This window comes from Phasianus colchicus, chromosome 1, assembly GCF_987193195.1.
Source record: "Phasianus colchicus chromosome 1, bPhaCol1.hap1.1, whole genome shotgun sequence".
NCBI classification, from domain to species: domain Eukaryota; kingdom Metazoa; phylum Chordata; class Aves; order Galliformes; family Phasianidae; genus Phasianus; species Phasianus colchicus.
In genome coordinates this window covers 95,359,461-95,377,387 of record NC_143436.1, presented here as the reverse complement: position 1 = coordinate 95,377,387, position 17,927 = coordinate 95,359,461, and positions in this window count along the sequence as shown.

Below are 17,927 nucleotides of genomic sequence, written 5' to 3'. Positions count from 1 at the left end.
TCTGTTGGACATTTCTGAATTGTCTATTCATTTAATATTCATTTAGTGTATTTCTTTGTGCTTGCCAGATTGGCAGTGGAGTTGATTTAGACCAGTGGCTTTACACAAGGACTGTTCACTGAGCCAATTTTGCTGTTTCTAATAGAACTGTTACATACTTCTTTAACTATTAATTCTGAGATTACGTAAATTGTCTAAGAAAGTAATCTAGGAGACATTGGTATTTTACAGATAATTACAAATTCAATTGTTTTATTTAATGTTTAGAAACTATTTACTATATATCGCTATATGTTCCTTTTGACTGATACGTAACTTTTGAATGCTGTCTTCACTATAGAAGAAACTCATGCTTCTGAAGAGGTCAAGTACTGAAAAAGCATTTAAGGCTGTGGGACTTAAATGGTGGCTCAGCAATCTTGAAGGAGCTAGAAAATTCATCCAAGGTTTTCTATACCACTTACCACCTTTAATTGATTTTAATTTATTTAAAGAGCAAAAGACCACTGGGGTCAAAGGAAGATAAGCAAATATAATTGGGAAGAGGAAATTCTGACGAGTCCTTGTTAAAAGAAACAAGTTCCAGATACAAAGTGGGAAGCTGGTTTCTCTATACAGTTTCTCTATCCTGGTGCTGTTGTGCATCTTTGATGGCGTATCTTTTCTATGACCTAAACTAGGCATTCATTTAAGAAATGTACAGACTTGTTGCATTCAGCAGATTTGTTCTTAGTTTCTTTTTTTTTCTAAATCAAAATATGTTTCCTTAAGGAATTTATAAATGTGCAATAGCATGTTTTTTTAAATACAACAACTGTGGAGAATACAAGATGATCGTCAGGGTCATTTCACCATTAATTGAAACAAAGCGTGCTGAAATTCTGCATTGTACCCAAAGAAAAAGACATCATCTACAAAATGACACAATCTACCACCATGTTTATACATTTATGTGTTCAAGCTGTTATCCTTTTAGCACTGTCCTTTTCACATTCATCAACTAAACATTCCAAGAAAAGTAACTGCATTTTACTCTGTCTTTTCCTGCCTCAGTAGGATACTTACTGTGATTATTTTAATCTACTATGTCCCTTGAATGATTCTCTTTAAAAAAAAACAAGATCTTTACATTTGTTTCCTAGAATCATAGGGCCATAGAATTGCTTGAGTTGGAAGGGACCTTTTAAAGGCCATCTGGTCCAATTCCCCTGCAGTGAACAGGACATCTTGGATGTCTCCAGACATTTCATATACATAAAAATATTTTTATTAAAGGCAATAAATTACCTGCCTTCTATATACCTCACAGTATAGAGATGAAAATACAGCTTTATTTTTTGTCTGTTGTTTTGTTTTGCTTTGTTTTTCACTCAGAATAATATAAATGGAAACAAACATGATTAAAAAATAAAGCAAACCTGTAAAGATTGCTTGAAATTTCATGGAATACTGAGAACAATTTAATTGTATACACAGTCTCTCTGTGCTAGACCATCACATTACACATGGATGCAAAAAAAAAAAGTTTACTTCCCTCTTTTCATAGTTATCAAGCATCTATATAAAGATACACAACCTTCAGAAGTAATGTTACAGAGCAACACTCTGTCAAGCTATGTTGGTAAGTGCAAGGTAAAGGTAAGTACAATTAGCGAAATTTAGAGATAATCAAGGGAAGATAATGAAGATGGTTCCTTGCTTGACAAAAGAGTCATGCTACATTGCCTTCTGGTTCTCCTTCAAGCACTTGGCAGCATCTCAAGCCACAGGAGGGCACTTTTGATTAGCTCTGGGCTACTTACTTACCCGAGCTATTGCTCCTGCTGAGTTGGTCGCAATAGCTCCTCTGCTGCTCAAGACTAAGAGGCAAGGGCTTTATTGATTCTGCAAGCTGCATGGAGGAAAAAAAAAAAAAGAAAAAAAAAAAAAAAAGAAGACAGAGAGTGTTTTTAAGCAAGCCGGAAAGATTTTTAGAAAGAACCCTCTTCTTTATTCTGTAGCATCTTACAGGAAATTAGCACTAATGTCAGCTGGTGAGAATAGCAAGTGTCCCTGCTCAGTGTATTGTGAGGGAGCACGTCCTCCAAGTCGTGCAGCTGGCTGGGGAAAGGGAGTACACAGGGAGAGGAGGCAAAGCTGTGCACATGCCAATAGCTTGGGAAACAGGTTTGACCCTCTCCAGGTTTAGGACCAAAGGGGAACCTGTCATGCTGAGTCTCTTCTTTTCAGTCTGTATTCAATTCTAGAGCTTCAGCTGCATAAAGTGCTAGAAGAATCTGGTTCAACCAGCAGAAGAATCACAGAACTACCGTACAGTGAGAAACATTTTCCAAACACTGATGCCAATGTACGGCAAACAGGCAGTGCTTGCAATTGCAAGGGGCTTTAGGCTGATTGAGCTTCTAGACATGCAGGAATATGTAAGATACAAAGAGAAGAAGGAATAAGAAAATCAGGATTTGGGCCTGGACAAATGAAATTGAACAGAAAGTACAGAGAATTAGAAAGTACACATTGTGCAAAGGCTTTTGGTTTTGTGTCAGAACAGTAGCCAGCTTTGGCTCAGGTAAAAGAAAATATTTCTTATAATTCTGTAATTGCTCCACTGCATTTTTACTCTTTCTGGGAGAAAGAAGTGCACTTGCCATGATACGATTCAGTTAAAGCACATCATTATATTGCACTCACTAACGTAGAGTGAGATTACCCTACAGAACAGCAGCAAGCAACATGACTAAGAGCTGTCATATTTATTTTCTCATCTGCTCCCCATGGAGGACTACATGTGCAATGAAGCATTGTGTCTTATTTATTCATTTATTTTCATTCTCCCCTATGTTTACATAAGAAGTGTAGATTATAAAAAGCACTTGGAGAAGAAATAGTGCCCTTTGTGATGGTCCTTTCTTCCTGTGGGATTCTATGTTCTGATTTTAGGATGTTCTTGTAAAATCCTCATTGTACTGGAGGAATTAAATTACTGATGGTAATTTACACTTAAGAGCTCTAGGGAGTCTCTCAGCTGCTCCCAAATCTGGCCTGTGAGGGCCTTCAAAATGAAGATCAGGACCTCAGACTAAATTCTATAAATGTAGGAAGCCAACCACGGGGGAGCAGGCTGAGCTTGCTAAGAAAATGCAGCCAAATTTGCCACCCCTATGAGGGTGCTTCAAGGTATTTTTCATGGCCAGCAGTAGTTTTCTTCATTGTTCTACTGTAGGCTCCGTGAGAAGTGCCACAGACGAAGAATTGTCACCACCTTCAGATGTCTCTGTTGCCTCAAGCTGGTAAACAAAGGTCATGTCTGCCGCAGTAGAGGAGGGCAGCAGTGCTTCTGTTTGGAGGTTAGAAACATAACTGCATCAGTTTGGGTGTGTTGTGGGCCTTCCACACCGACTTCGCAACCCATTAATATTGTTTTCCAATTAAGACTGGTGCCCTCTTCTTTCAGCTAGCAGATGAATGCTGCACATCTGGCTGTCTGCACGTGGATACTGAAGCTGCTGCAGGTGAGAAGTAATCCTGTGGCACTGGACTGTTGCAAGGCTGAGGTAAGATTTCCCACACCCATTCTCTGGGTGCCTCATGCACCTTCCTCATTTACTACAACCCTCCTGCAGCAGTTGAAATCCTCTTTGAGCACTACATCATTTCACTGAGTAGAAGGGAAGAAGGTCAGTAGGTCATTACAGAGATTCATTTACACATCATAAGCTTCTCCTCTGACAAGCGGTTAAGAGAGCGTAAGAAGTCTGTTCACATTTCATAACACAGGTTAGTGAAACGTGAACGCAGCATTGTGGTTCTGTATGAAATTAGTACTGTTGCAATTTGGAGGTTTCATTTTTTTAGCTCACACAAGCTTACAAATATACAGGAGAGGGGCACAGTTGTATAGACATACATACACAAACACAATACTTATTTCATGTATTCTTCTATGCCTGATTCTTACCAAGTAGGTAGCTCCAGCTTGTTCTGCTGTTCCAAGCTCATGATTTTATATCTACTGTATTCTCTCAGGACACAGCTTTCTGTTTTTAATGTTTATTTTAAATCTGTACATCTGGTGCTGATATTTTGTGTAGCACAAGTAAACTAAGTCTAGGTTTACTCATTGATTAACAATTTTTGTTGAACGTTTTTCACCAAAAGATATATTCAGCCTAAAGGAGGCACGAATATATACAGTGAATTTTACAGGAAAACATTTTGAGTTTGCCTGCTATTCTCAGTACAACTAGGCCATAGTCATTCAAGTGGCAAAGAGCTTTACCATCAGTCCCTGATTTGCTGCCCCCAGGGTGAGAAGGCAGCTGTTGGTTGTGCCACTGCTCCTTCGCTGCTCTGCAGCTTGACAGAGTGCCAGTGTCAGCAGGAGCACCAGATCAGTGTGTGATTCAACCACCAAATCACTCTCTCTGCCAGCATTATTTTTTATTTCTTTTCAGTAGGAGGGAAATACAGTGTGGCTAGTTTCAATTCCACTGGGGCCTTGAGTCTGAGTTTTCATTCGGGAAATGAATCATGACCATTCTGCCTTTTTGTAGTGCAAAAACAGACAGTACAGTACCTCCCTTTAACACACAAAACTAACAAGTAACTGTTCCTGTGTGGAACTGGGAACAGCAGGGAGAGAACTATATCTGCTGAGTGTGATGGGGAAGAACAAGAAATATGAGAAGAATGAGGGAAAGTAGTGTCAGGAAGACTGCCTCACCTGGCACTATGAGCATCATAAAGGGGAATGGGGGCGAAGATTCAGTTAAGATGACTAAAAGATATAGGAAAGAAATTAAACAGAAATTTAAAAACAAAGGTGGAGACAGAGAAAGACCACTGAAAGAGAAGATGAGGGCAGACTGACATTCAAGTGTTGCTGATATGCCTTAAAGTTCCCAGAGCTGGGACTGAGGACCACATCAGGTTCCTGGCAGGAGGCATTTTCACTGTCACTCACAGGTGGCATTCAAACTGATCAAAAGGTACCACTAAAAACATGCACTGAAGTAAGGAGTCCAGGAGAGAGTAGCTGCCTACAAGCAGTGCCTTCAGCATAAAATATGTAGCAGACCATAAAGCAGAAGTCAATTGCTTAAGGTTCCTACAGCCACAAGAGACACCACCACCTCCCTTAAGTAATGGAAAATGATGGCACTGTCTAAGCCCTTCCTATTCTTCTGGGGTGTAGCTCCAATTAGAACTATCATATTTGATATAAATATTTACATCTGCACAATTCTCCTCCCTAACCATGCTGGAACTCAGCAGCAATTACCTCAGGCCAGGGCTCTGCTTCAGCTCTCACAAGAAAATGGCAAGTGCAGTCACAGCCTTTGTCATCAGCTGCCACCCACTTAATCTGGTGCTTGCCAAAAAGAATGAGAGACAGTGACTCTCAGTCATCCTCACTTCTTTATTAGCTAAGAAAAACTCTAATACCCTTCCATTAAATTCATACTGAAAGAAGCTAAACCTCAGTGCATTATTAATATGCTCAAGAGACAAAACTTGGAAATCTTTCACCTTCTTATGTATCTAGGGTAGGAATTGCCTTCCCAGAAATAATCTCCTTTACAACAAGGCAATGAAATTTGTTACATTTAACTGAAAGAAAGGAGAGGGGATCGATGTCAGAATTTCATGAGCCACAAGTTCATTGTGAAAGTCGTAAAAATCTCTTGCAAATGGAAATGAACTATTCTGTAGAAACTGCGATCATTGTATATGAAGATAAAGGACAACCCTTGCTGCCCCATGTCACTAACAAGTGAGCTTATTTATGGTCTGATTTATTTTTTCTAATAAAGAACCAGCAATGATTTGATAAACATCACATATGTATGAAACAAAGTGAAGAGAGTCACAGAAATAAATATGACTTCTATTAAAGCTAGCTCATTTTAAAAGCAGGCTAACTCCTTGCACTTCCGCCAAATTACTCCTGATACAGATGGACATAAATATAGAACCCAATTATTGCTTTTGCAAAGGGATGGATGTAGTGTTGTTCTGGGAAAGGAAAGCTTTCATACAGGCTTTTTCTTTTTTTGCTTCCCTTTCTACTTCCCTGCCCCCCTTCCATCCCTCCCCCACCCCCTTCCTCCACACACACACACACACACACTTTTGAATAACTTCTTAAGTCAAAGTTCTTGTTAGGGAGCATCAGAGCCATCTGAAAGAAACTGCAAGAAACATTTCAGTCCTTCTGACTATCCCATGTCTTTTCTACCCTAGAAAAAAAATTAGTGGCATTTAAATGCACTGACTTCTTTCAAGATGCAGAGACAGCCATACAGCTTGTGTATAAGCAGATGCTCAGAAATTGGAAGAGGGATAATACTGGGAAGGATGAGTGTCTGGCACAGTCATATTGCTAGTGAAGTGTCCCTGTTTTGAGTTAGAAAATATTCAATTAAAACTGGGAAGGAAAAATAGTAGGGGGACTGAGTGTGGGGGTTTTTTTTGTTTTTTTTTTTTTCCCTCTAAAGTCCTATATCTTGACTGGGATTCATGGGATGCTTCATGATAGACTACAGGAGGATTTGGCTAATGTGACAGAGGAAAATCATGAGCAGATACTGCTGAGAACTAGTTACATGAGAGAGTTGTAGGAACACAGGAAAAGGTCTGGAAATTAAATGTCCATATAAAAGCAAAGCTGCTCTCAGTAACTCTGCTAAGCTCCAAGAATATGGAGCGTATGACTGATTTCTAAAGAACACAGTGCCCAGCACAGTGTGAATAACCCACGTCCCTCACATTCCCCTATTTTTTGCTGGCAACACAACCACTCAACTGCACAGTTTGCTGTGAAAAACCAACTCCTTGGCTGACAAAGAGCTGCCACCAGGATCCAGCCAAGTCTTGTGTTATGGGACTACTCTAACAGCTTCATCTGGAAGGCTGATGTGAATTACAGCAGCAGTTCTTTTGAGAAAGACTTTAAACTGAATGCAAAAGTGTCTCTGTAAGACATGTAAAAGGTCCCTTTGATCATAATCTCTCTTTTGCCATACTCTGAAAATAAAAACGTACCAAATTCTTGAGGACATCTCTTAGCCTTGTAATATGCCCTTATTGTAGTGTAAATTGGTATGTACCATGTAACACTTCAGGAAATACCCGATACTCAAAAATCAAGAAAAATGGTAAGAAACAAAGGATTATAATGGACTGAAAAGTTTTGCTTAAAAATAAAAAATAAATAATTAAAAAAATTGCAAGTACAATCTGTAAATACTTAGATTTCTTATAATTTCCTACTGTAATGAATCCAGATGAAATACATAATGCAAAACGGCATCTCAGAGGGGACTGTTCTGTGATGGGTAATGCCGAAGGTTACCTCACTTACTCAAGTGCCCATACCTCTTGTTAATCAAAAATCCCATAGCATCTTTTCTCTAGAATACAGATTGACATCCAATTTGACCTCAAAATTTGTTTGAGATATATGTACTGATGTCTCTAAATATACTTATTCAAGTGCCTAGGCTTCTCTAAAAAATCTTCCCATCCCTCTCTAGATACACAGACTTTTGGGGTCAGTCTGTTTTTTTTTGAGGGGAGAAGTTATTTTTTAGGAGAGTTCCTCCCTAAAGCTCTTTAATTGACATAAGCAAAAGCAGTCTCAGGACTCCTAGGTTTTACTGGGTTTTGTTTTTTTCAGCTAGTATCATACCCTTTCCATGTCTCAGTTTCCCATCTAGAAAATAAAGTTAATATTTAAGGCAACTTTTCAAAGCACTTTGAGACTTTCTTTTTAAAAATTAGCCCTTACCTGTTACCACTCTGTTAGTTTAGCACATCTTACAAATCCTTTTAGAACTGACTTTGTGTTAATACAATATCAGGAAAGCAAACAACTGCAACAGCCACTGATGTAGAAATTAATTGAATTCAGCAGGATCTACTACATTTACCAATAATCTCAGTTCAAATATCTGATATAGTTGGAACTACAGTACCCAGTCTGGAAATGAGCAGGTATCTCTGAATCTTGAAACAGAAAAATCAAGCAATATTAGTGTCTTTATACTGCACCTTCAGCAACGTAAAAGCAAAACAACTTTGGTTTCAGATAGGCTGTGTGACAGTCAGATGTGTCGATATCTTGACTCAAGAGAATATGAAGTCATAATTAAGGTTTTGCTTTAGTGCAGGAGTTTTAATAGCATAGATATTGTTCCTGCTATTTGTTTCAAATAGAAATCAATAACTTACAGGGAACTGACAGTAGTGGCAAGTTCTGAAATGGCAGAAACTGCTGGAGATTTTCTCCTAACTTTTGTTTTTCTCTTATAAAATGCTTGTATAGTCTGGGTATACTGTAATACAGCCCTTTTTGTCCATTCAAGAGACATGAAGTAATGTGTAAACCAATTAATAATAATCTTTATGATGCAAAGATTTTTCATCATGCTAATATACAACCCAGTTACGCACTATATATGTTCCTGTACAATTCACTTTCTCTATTTTTTCACTTTAGCTGCTCTTTGCTTTGTTTAGAAACAGTCAAACTTTTTTTTTTCCTATTCCTTCTGCATTTCTGATATGAGTGAAACAATGAGTATTATTAGAAGACGTGGGAGTATAACAATACATCTCTACTGGAACTACTGCAGAGTTAGAAACCTTGCATCAACACTTCTATCACTCTCTTAGACTTCAATGCTTTAGCTTGTATGGTTAGTTCAAAAGACTGCAAACGCGAAGTTTACAGAAGTATATGACAGTGATATATTTGCCAGTAGCAAATTAGTCCAAGTGAGTTGTAAAGCTTGCACTGACAAATCTAATTCTTCTCAGGTTTCAAACTGTCTCCTCCAGGCTATGATTAATTTCATTAGATATTCTTAAAGTTAAGGATGAAAAAAAAAAAATAAAATAAAAAAAGTAGTGTAATAAGGTAGTCTGTCAATCACAAGTTCTAGAATAAAAAAAGTCAGATTCAGTGATCTTTCCATACTGTGGACATGATTCTGATCTCACTTACAGGAGAACATTTCCACTGCATCCATAATCCATATATTTCAACAGATGAACACTTCATTTTAACAACAGGCACTGCAATTACTGTCTGTGGTATTTATCTAAAATGATCTCCACTAAAGTGGAGGCTATGTAATAATACATTTTAAATTTACCTGTTCCTAATAATACAGAATGGCATATAAATGATGAAATTATGCACCCGTAGTGAAATTCCACACACAGTTATTATGCAAGACTGAATATTGTGCAATAAGGAGTATTTATGCCATAAGTCAAAACATTAAAACAGTAATTTTCAGTTAGAATTCTACATTGTTATGGTCAAGTTATGAAGCAAATTGATTCACTCATCACAAAGACCAATTTCATGTGGGAAGACAGCTTCCAACCTAAGTACCTAGTAATAGCAAACATCATTAGGATAGCCCAATTGGCTAATAATCAGACTTCTGTTAATCCTCAATGATTAACTTCTTTCTTTCTTGGGTTGATTCTGTTACTGATTTAAATTTCCAAAAGAAGTTTAGCCTTCTGATAACAGCAACTTGTTTTGTTTTGTTTTTTAAGAGAGGAAGTCACAGTGTGAGCAACTTTTCTCTAGTAAAGATTTAGTCCTCCCCTTGCCTTGCCTTGCCTCCTCACAGACTTTGCCCATCACTCTTATTTAAGCTGATAGACTTCTGGGATGGGGACACATGGCCTTACCTTTACCATAGAGTGATCTGTCATTGACCTCAGCTACTGCTCTACTCACCTCTCTAATCAGGAGGCATGGGAGAGCAGGAGGGGAGGAAGTACATTGTACTTTATTTTGCACTTCTATAAGTAGCTTCCTCTTTAAAGTTCTACTCATGATAGCTTTCAGAGCTTTCTTTCTTTAAACTTAACTCAGCCCTGTGTCTTTTTTGCTTTTACATCAATAGTGTATATTTAGGTGCTTTCTGGTAGTTGTTTGTCTTCAGTTTCGGCCTCTGCCTTCTTATCTAATAGGCTCTATCCTCACTTCCAGCACTTCTATGATCACACCTCTGAAAAATGACAACGGTAACATGGCAGTGAGTACAGCTAAACTGCATTTGATATGGCATCCAAATTTTCTGACAGATTACTGCTTTTATTTTCAAAAGAGGCTTGTGACAATAGTTAGGTAGTGGTTTCATGTAGCAGAAATAAGTCTGAACAGAAAGGAATGGACTGGTAAAGGTGTGTAAGGATTAAAGTTATGTGCTTTGATGTGACCTTTAGTGCCTGCTTCCTGGAGAAGAAACTGGAGCTCTGTCTTAGCTCTGTGTGGGTGGATCTAACTGCCTGAAACATGATCTTCAGCCCATTGACAACAGGCGTGTTTTAGAGAAAAGAAAAAAGAAAAAAAAAAATCAACGAGTAAAGTTAGATATTTTACTTTAGGTAGGAAATGCTTACAAACAAAAATTTGTCTGAACTTCCACTCCTCTCTGGAGCTTTGCCAAATCAACTGAGCCTATAATAAATCAACAATTCATTTGGGCCCAGTACTGGAGCCTTCTACCTGAACCTCCTCCAGAAAGCAGGTCAAGCAGCAGATTTACCAGGAAGGGTAATGGGGTTGCATGGTCCCCAGTGTCAGCATTCTCAGTTCTGGAGCAAGTGCTCTCCTGTAAAGTGGTATGGCTCTGCAGGCACTCACATTTGCTTCAGGGCATGTTTGTCACCACTACCAGCTCTAGGAGGAATAAGATTACAGCTTTATTGGGTCAGTGATGATGAGAATATTTCAGGTTAACAGCTAGCGACCTGTCATTTCTTCTGCAAAGTCAAATCACCTGAAAAAGGAGGGGAAATAACACTCCTCCTCTTCCCAAGCACTGCTTTTGTTTTAGCTATGCACTAGTCGCACAGGTGCTGGATGATATGGGCTCTGAGTAGGCCTAGGCAGAATGGCTTTCTTCCAGATCTGATCTGAAATGAGATCTCACAGATTCATAGAATATCCCAAGTTGGAAGGAACCTGTAAAGATCACTGAGTCCAACCCCTGGCTCCACGCAGGACCTACTCAAAAAACAGGTCACTTGTTGCTGAGGCTGTTGTCCCGACATTTTTTGAACTCTGGCAGCTTAGGACCTTGCCCACTGCCCTGGACAGCCCTTTTCAAGGCCTGACCACCCTCTGATGCAGAACCTGTCCCTAACCCCCAGCTGCCCCTCCCCTGACAAAAAGCTCCATGCCGTTCCCTTGGGCCCTGTCGCTGTCACAGAAAGCCCCTCTGCTCCCCCCATGAAGGGCTGCAGATCCCATCAGGCCATCCCTCAGCTCCTCTGCTCTGCACTTCCAGTCATCCATGGATGTTGTCCTGTGGATAACAATACAAACACAGGTATTTATTCATTGTTCTAAATTCTGTATAGATTTACAGTGCAGTAGAAAAGGAAGAGATGACAGAAAAGGGTTGCACAGGCAAGGGGGAATTAGGCTTTTTGCCACATTCCTCACTACTGCTCCTCTGATGCCTCTTGCTTCCGCTTTACAATAACCCCTGCTACTTCCATCATGCAGATCTTGATTGGAGTCTGTCAGTCATGGCTTCAATGTGCCAGATGTTGCATTGTGTTATGCCAAGTATGGCCTGAACTGAATGCAAGTGTGACTTGCTACTGGTTTCATCCTTGGGTCAAACAAAATTTCAGAAATAATAAAAAAGCATACCTAGACATGAATGCTTTGTATATTGATCAGTTTTGTTGGCTTAGTTTCCTACAAATATTACGCAAAAGTATATTTACTAACCTTTGCTTTTACACAAGTTAACAGCAAGTAGCCTCAAATAATATGAGTGGAAAATAGCTTGAAAAGAGTTTTTTTTTTCCTCCTGTTGTAAAAGCTCATGGATTTTTGGGGTTGTCTGGAGCAATTTCACAGAAACAAGAGCAGATTAAAGGAGGTAATGACATGTTTGTAATTTTGTTCCTAAGGCTCCCGGTGTCCTTGCTTCTGCCTAGTTTGCAGCCTGGAGATAAATCAAGGGCTTCAATTTCCAAATCTGTCATAGAGGCTTCACAAATAAAAACGCTGACAAAAAATATCTGCTTTTAAATGGCTACTTGCAAGCACTGACAACTAGCAGTCTATACATCTTTCACCCTACACGGAAGAGAAGCAGTGTGTATTGCCAGGAAAAATGAAGAGGAGAAAGGCAGTGCTCCTAAAGTTAAAGTAATCTAAAAGCATGACAACAATAAACCACTTACAGTCATGTTTTGAATGCTAGATGAAAATAGATTTCAGGCAGTGTATTAACAAAGCCTCACAGCTGCCTGGCATGGAAGAAAATGGCTGTGGAGTTAAATATGAAGTAAGGAGACCATGTGGCTAAGCACAGCTCCTTTCCCCCTGAACCCCCCTTCACACATACACTCCCCAGCTGCCCTTACAGCTGCTGTGGGTGCTCCATATGTGCTCCACAGTGCCCATGAAGAGGAATGGTGTGTGACTGGGGAGCAGTGGAAAACAGGTACCGTGAAAACCCACACAGAATATTCTGTTTAATGATATGTAATTTGCTATATCTGTTAGCTGCAGGCTCTAGCTTTTGCAGAGTATGAATTCTGATTAAAAGGTAGGGCTGGAGCAGTTCATAGTAACAGGTAAGCTATGCTGGTTACTTTGCCCAAACTGAGGATGATGTAGAGCTGAAATGACAGTTGGAGAAAACTGCAACTGACAGCACTGCAGCATCCCTGTACTCCCTGAGACCCTGAGCTCATGCAGTGTTCCACCATGGGTACTGGCATCTTTTGGTTATGCCTAGAACTTCCGTGGTGCGAGGGGCTGGATTTTGTGCAGAGATTGCAGATTCAGACTGAATCTCCCCCCTATAACCTTGCTGCCATTACAGGAAGGATAAAAGTGTATGTTGGGTCCTTTCCCTGCACTGTCCAAACTGTCTGGATTCATGAGTGATTTGATCAATTTCAGCCTGAAGGTCAGACAATACTCAGCATGTAGACCATGTGGTGCTCCAGGCTCCAACCTGAGTGTGAGTTCTGAAATAATGTGACTGAATGAGGATGCCTGTCCATCCTTATGTTCTTTCCAGAAAAGCTCTGGCTTGTTATTCCCTGTTAAAATCTGTGATAGCTGTGGTTCCTGGTCCATCAGGAACTGTGCTAGTAACCTACACAGCAAGCAAACAGCCACATCCTGCTGGGATGTAATCACAGAACAGGGAAGGACCATGTCAGGGGAAACTTGTGTCTGTTTTAGCACTACAGATGAGAATGGACAGGACATAAAAAATGGTGTGTTAGCTGTGTTGTCCAAGTAAGTGATTATGTGAAGTGAATGAAAACTGCCTGCGAGACATAATAGCTCTCTTAAGCAGGAACCATAGATGCTGTGCTTACTGACAGCTGGGGTATAAAACCTTCCCAAAAAATGCATGATCATCACTGAAGCCTTTGTCAATTTGAATGGGTTCAAAAACAACGTGGGGAAGGTGGGTACTCTCATTTTACTCTTCACAACTGGTGATTCAAAGTCAAGCAGGCCTTATAAAACTCATGACTATATTTTGGCTTTCAATTATAGCACAATAGTCAAGTAGAGGACTTGACAGATCAGAGTCATTGAGAGACATGGTTTAGTAAATGGCTCTTTCTGAATTTTTATTTCAGGGAAAATTTAAGAAAATGCTTTAATCTGTAGACCTGGAAAGTCATCTGTGGATTAAGGCAAAAAGGTTTAGTATTTTTAGGACATATTATATCTGTAAAGGACTGTGCACAGTGTGAATGCTTAGCCATTAACAAATTGATCTTCAGCATTTGTGTGCAGTTAAGTAGGAAAGTTTTACACTCTGCATTTTACGGATGGAAACACTGAGACAAAGCGCCTTGCTTGAGGCTGCCCATTGACAGAACTGGCTTCAGAACTCAGCATCTCCCTTTCCCTTGTGTCATTCCTCTGGATTGCACTGCTGAGCAGGAAAACATGAATTGGAGACCTTTTAGTGAGGCTTTTAAGGGATGACCATGGAATAAATGTAACAGTCAAAACAAAATGCAGCCCAAACAGTCCCACTGCTTTCTGAGCCCTGAGGTCTGCAAAGCAAAATCAGTGCTATTTTGGTAAAACTAACACCAAAGACATAAAGTTTTATTATCAATATCAGATCACTGCCCGTCTCAGTAATCACTGGACTGTGTGTTTGATAAAAGAACATTTGAGAACCACTATGCTGTTATTATATATAATTGCTCTTTACAATGACTGGCTATCTCTAGTGAAAATGAATCAGTGTTCTCCACTGTAGCAGAATCTATTAAATAATTGGAGAGCATGGCCAGTATCTTTGATGTTGAAAGGAAGAAATTCAATAAGCAGTCTCATCAGGCTTTCTAACGCAGCAGAAAAAAAGGGCTGCAGGCAGGAATATACTAACACTACAGGTCAATGAAGGTTTATGGATTTGTGCGCCTTAGAAAGGAGGCAGAACCTTGCTGTCCAGGGCTGTTGAACCATTAGGTACCTCAGGGGGCGTCAGAATATTGTTGTGTAGCCTTCTAAAAATAGAAATGGTAGGGCCAGACTTCAAATATTTTTTCCTCTGCTCAGATTTTAAGAGAATATCACGAGTACTAAGGAGGGGTCAGAACTGCGCTTCAGCTGTTTTGTCACTTGACACTGGCATATTATTATTGGAAGATTCATTTTCACATTTATTAGCCCATTTCTACCTCACAGAGTTGCGTCATTTCATCAAAGAAGTGCCTGTTTGAATTAACAGCTCAGATGTATGTGATGGCCTTCGTTAGAAAAAAACATTGAGTTCCCTCTGGTAGATGGAAGACAGCTGGCAGGTACTTAGTACCTTGTCCTGGGGGAGGAGTTCCTGGCTGAAGGAAGCACAAAAAGCCTGTGTTCTCTTCCAACAAGAGGCACCGTGGGACCTTTAATGTGGCTGTGGGACTTTTACTGGCTCTTAAAAAAAAAAAAAAAAAAAAAAAAAAAACCAGAAGCAAACAACACAACAACTGCACACAATACACATTATAATGTGCTCTTTATTTGGAAGGCTGAAAGAGGAAAAGAGATCAAGGGTCATTGCTATCAGATTGTACCTTCTTAATGTTCACCTTAATGTTTGTGCTCGCATTAGTCCGTAAAAAGAATGAAAGAATAATTAAAAATACCAGGTTAGTTATGTCCTCTGTAAAGGTACAAAATAAAAAAGCATGAAGCACCCAGCTGTGGAGTTACAGCTTCTACAGTAACCTGGGGGCAACTGATATGGGATGCTGAGTCAGCACCCCATAATGACTCGTTGGCCACTTCCTGTTACTTTATTCCATTATTTCAGCTATTTTATCCTAACTCCCTTGAGGAATGAATCAGCCCAGCTGAAGGAAACTGGTCAAAAGAAAACAGAAATATTCTGTGTCTGGGAGATAGGAAACATGACAAGAATTCTCAATGTCCCTTGGACGGGAAGCCAACCCAGCTTATTGTGCTGACCGGTGCTCAGGGCTAGTGGTGAAGCAGTGAGAAAGGGATGCTGTTGCCAGGGTCTGTGAGCTAGAATGCAGTCTGCTGGAGGGTCCTTTGTCTCAACATCAAATCCCTCTGTTGGTCCTGAGGCTCTGTGACATGGGCTTGGATACAAGGAATAGAATAGAGTTGCACCGTTGCCTGCACAGATAGATGTCAGAATCCTTCTGACCTGAGGGCTATTTGCAAAGCTACTGTCTGTTCTTTGCTTGATATGGCATTGAAAATACTCAGGAGAGTGTTATGTACTATCTAGATCTCTTATGTAATGTCTGTAACATGTCTCAAGGAGTTGTGTTACTGCTGTTCCACAGCAGTCCATCTCTCATTTATTCCTTTCAGAACTCTTAACTACAGAGTTAATTTTAGGTGTAAATTTTGCAGCTGCAAGGTTTTAATTACTGATCTTGTTCAAAGCATTGTCACTTTTAGTGAGACACATCTAATGTATAACATCATGATCCAAGGACAACATGAATATAAAAAGTAATATTTTTTCTTACTTTGTGTTAAACCCTGTGTACAGAATTCTAAAAGAGACAGATCTATACTATAGAAGGTAATGCTTTTCAGAACTCTCAAATTAAATTAGATCAATGTGAAATAATTTTCTCATAAAACCTTCTCTTCCTTGTCCAACTTTTTCAAGCTTAGGCAAATTAAAAAACAAAGTCATATACAGATCAAAGAGAATGTTAAACCATAACTTTCTTGACTTTATCTTTTAGGATCAGTAACTTCTAATTTCAAATGTAGTGCCTTGATTAGCTGTTCTTACCTCTGTGCCGTGCTACAGTATTTATATTAAAATCGATTTGCAGATTCATAACTCCTCAAAACAGTGAGAAGCTGAAGTCTCTGAGCTGTAGAAACAGGCCTTTGCTTAGGGTAGGTGATTAAAGAGGGGAAACAGGTACAGGAAAGTGGGATAAATACGGGGACATAAAGCTTCAAATACAGATGCAATTGTTAGAATCTTCTTAAAGCATCCCTTGTTAGTGTTGTGTTCTCTAGGAAAATGATGACAAGCTTGTATTTTTGGATCAGCTTCCAAGATGTCCCAACACTTTGTGCTTGAGGCATACTGGAGAATGCTCATCCACAGCAGGGCAGATGATCTTTGTTAAAGCACAGCTGTGGATAGATTCAGGATTCAGAGATTGCAGTTCTTGAGGGCTGAGGCTTTAAATTTTATCTCGTGAGACACTGTGTGAGCTGAACATCAAGCAGGAAACCAGGGTGTCTGTGTTCTGGCAGGGGGCTGCTGATGCTTTTCACTGCCCAGTTTCTTTGAAGAGGTAATCCTCACTGCTATGCAAAAACGTTCCAGTTGCTCTCCAAACAGCATGTTCCATTTATCTCTCTCCTTTTTTTTTATTGCCTTTGTTGTGCCTTTTAATAAAAAAGAAATGGTGTTCTTTAGTTTCTAATATGTATTTAGAAATATATTTTTCCTTTGATGCCATGCAGTGGCTTCTTCCTTATGAATCCCAATTTATGAATGATGGAAACACAGATTTTTTGCTTTCATTTGCCCATATCACCTCAATGTCATGAAATGCTCACAGCCCTCTGGCCTGGAGGTCCCCCTCGGGATGAAATATTCCAACAGTGCTAATGTGAGGGCTTCAGTTGCTACTTCTGCAGGTCTGTGTAGGAAGCATCTGGTTAGGAGCAGTTAAGGTAGGGAGGCCTCATTCCAGCACCACAGCTCTGCAATTCTTCCAGCAAGATACACTGGGAGTAACATGGCTGTTGCCACTTCATGTCAGAACCTCTCCATGTTGTAACCATGAGAAAATTGCAGTGTGATTAAAGGCAGCTGTTGCTTGTTCCAGTGCCTCATCTGCATGCATGGCCCAGTGTAATATGGCTTTTTCTTCCTTCAGTGGAAAATCACTAAGCAAAAATTATTTAAATAGTTTCTTAGAGGTGCCCTCTCTAAAAACCTGTACTCTCAGTATTTCAGATATGCTTTTTATCTCAACAGCACTTTAGTGCAAAGACCTTCAAGGCTTTAAATTGGTTCATTTTATGTTTATGAAGATTTCTATATTTTAAAAAAATTGTCAATTAGAAAGCGTACTGGTATATACTGATACTTCAAAAGCAGTAGAGAGGTGTATATTTCAGATAGTTGACACTCCTGCTGTGAGTTAATTTTAATATTTTGACAGTGAAGTTCCATTAACTTCATATAATTAGCACCAAAGAGTTTTTTATTTATTAAAAAGCTTAACATATTACTGCATCAAAAATGACTTTTATCTTTCTTTTTTTTTTTTTTTTTTTTTTTTTTGTCTGAACTCTATTTTATATTTAGTTTTGAATATCTATTCTTGGCTCTATTCTCATGTTATAGATTTAAAAATGTTCCTCACATATATCACAGACCATCTTG